The sequence below is a fragment of the Egretta garzetta genome, unplaced genomic scaffold (genome assembly GCF_000687185.1).
Source record: "Egretta garzetta isolate BGI_Z169 unplaced genomic scaffold, ASM68718v1 scaffold29, whole genome shotgun sequence".
In the NCBI taxonomy this organism is placed as follows: Eukaryota; Metazoa; Chordata; class Aves; order Pelecaniformes; family Ardeidae; genus Egretta; species Egretta garzetta.
The window spans coordinates 1806631-1809467 of record NW_009260796.1 but is presented as its reverse complement, the minus strand read 5'-3'; positions in this window follow the sequence as shown (position 1 = coordinate 1809467).

Genomic DNA, 2837 nt, shown 5'->3' with positions numbered 1-2837 from the left:
TCTCCTTACATTTCTGCTGAGGTCTTAAGGCCTTGTGTTAAGGCAGGGCTCAAAAATTTACTAATTTTGCTTCCCATATTTCCTTTTTTTTTTTTTTTTTTTTTTCTTTTTTTGTTACAGAGGAGCATTGCTGAACTGAAAGATGGGACCCAGGTCTGCCTGACTGGTGCCTTTTTTTCTGGAATTTAGAAAGTGGATGAGTAACAGCCAGGTGGAATGTCACAGTTCTGAGCTGCTGCCTTGTTTCACATTTCTTAAGAAAAAAACACTGGCTGAGTAAACGTTCAAAGTGGTGATTTGATCCCTCAATCATTTCCTCCGGTGCTGTCAACCATCTGCCAGATTGGACCAGTTCTAGGTGTCTATCCCCTAGAGGGGAGCCTAGTGGTTTCAGTGTGGATCTGAAACAGCTAAGATGCTGTAGAACCACAGCTCTCATGGGAGTGAGTCAGTCCCATGTCATAGGTTGGATACCCTTCTGTCTCAGGCATTTGATATCCAGCGGTTAATTGGGGGGGATCGTTTGTCTGTGTAGATCTAGAAGCTTTGGGGGCACTCAGTTGCAAGTTGTAGCTTGTCAGAAGCCCTGAAAAGAATCCCCCTGCTTCCTAGCAACACACAGTTGCTGGCTGCTACTGTGAACCTTACCGGAGGAAGATTAATAGATGCGTATACATGAATAGAGCCAACTCCTGAAGTTATGATTGATGGTATCTCCAATTCAGATTTGCATATTTTTCCATCCCCTCAGGAACTTCATGCTTCACGTACTGATTTTGAGCTCATACTGGCTTTCTTTTTTGTCCTGGTTTCAGCTGGGATAGAGTTAAATTTTTTATTTTTTTTTTTTAAATTCTGTGTGTTGAAGACACTACTGGCTCTCAGAATAGACTGGGAGATAAGTACTTAATATTTTAAACAAAATAAAACTTAAAAAAAATAATTTCACTGTGATCTCCTGAAAAGAAGTAGCGAGTAGTAATGACTCTTGTTTGCCCTAGGGAATCAGAATACTGGAAAAATCTGAGAGGCAAGAGGGATGCAACAGGCCGTTGTAAAGTTGAAAATCAGGGTTCTGTCCAAATTATGTCTGAGTTCCACGTATCATGGAAGCTTTCCAGAGCTGAAAGACAGGAAAGAGATTTTGTCTAACTGCCCTTCAGTCTGCTTCCCTGCAGTCTTACGTGCACAGTGAGGCTTCGCATGGTGCCAGGGCTTTCAAGGCTCCCTGAGGGGACAGAGGCAGCGCGGTCCAGGGGGTGAGGTGCCACCGGGCTGACATGCAGCTGGTCTGGGCTGCATTTCTAATTCTGCCACTGATGTGCTCTGTGAGTTTGGGTGAGTCATTTCCTTTTGTGCTGCATGGCTCCCTCCTGCTCCTGTCTGTTTAGACTACAAACTTTTCCTACCAGAAGCTGCCTGTGCTGTGTATAAAGCCTGCCTATGTGGAACAGATAAACACAAGTGTGATACCACCAATCAAAAGACCCTTGCAAACATGAATGAGGGATCAGAAAAAAGCATATAATGTGGTTTTAGGTTGTCTATTTTTAAAGGCATTTTAATTGAAACAATCATGGCAAGCTACTTAGAATTAAATATTTTATTTTCTTCACTAAAACTAAATTGTTTTTATAGAGGACTTATTTTTCCAGATTGCCCTTTTACATGCTTTGCTCTATGCAGAAGATACTAAACTCTTAAGATACTAAACTCTTAAGATACTAAACTCTTAAGATACTAAACTCTTAAGATAGATACTAAACTATAATTTACACCTGCTTTGTGGATGCCAGTGAGGTGCTGCTCTCTGTATCGTATTTCCATTCCTGATTTGCTTGCTGGTTGTTGTTTTCCCATTTCTTATTGGTCAGTGGGTTTTTTTTAGGGTGAGGACTCTGATTCCATACATACTTTATCACAAAGGCATCCTGATAGTGGTTGGTGCTTATGGATGTGATGAAACAGAGTAATAATTTTGATACTTTATATCTGAGAAAATGCTGGCTATACATGTGGAATTCTGTTTCTGTGGCTAGCCTAGATGTAAGCTCACAGCCCATTATTACTCTCATCTAATGGAACTACTTCTTTAGCTGTAATAGGAGGCACTGCTGTAGTGCAGGGACTGTAGATTTAAAACCCGATTAAGATTTGTCAACTAAAAATGAGTTCAAAAGGAAGTAATAGAGGAGATAAAGGCTAGTATGGAAGTGTTCCCTTGATCAGGTACCCTAGACAAAGTCTTTGCCTGCTGAAATTGAGGAGATTGGGCTTAATTAAATACCATTAAAAAACCAACCAACAAACCAACCATCTCAGTGAGAACGTTTGTTGATCTATTGGAATTTAACCAACTTAACACTTAGCTTAACTGCGTCTGATTCAGGTGCTTATTTGGAACAATGTGGAATTTGATGCTGATTCAAAAGAACTGTTTTTACTGTCAAAAATATTTATTATTTACAGGGCTTTGACAGTGATTTTCACAGGTTCTGAATGGTGTGATACATTGTATGAATAGGAAAATCTGTTCAGCACCAGAAAAACCACCTGGTGAAGTACAGCTATGTGGGATCTGCAGAAGAGACAAGGTGAAAAGGAGACTCTGTGTTCTCTTTTTTTTTTAATGAAAAGGGTAACCAAATTTCACCATCACTAAAGCTCTCTAGTGGTAGGATTAATGATCTGATGGGTATTTGTGGAACTCAAGGTTTAACGAGGAAGATTCTCAGCAGGTGCAAACTGACATAGGTCCATGGTAGTTAGTATAAGTTTGCTGATTTATACCTTCTAAGTATCTGCCTCTGATGATTTTTTGGGGCACGTAGATCCAT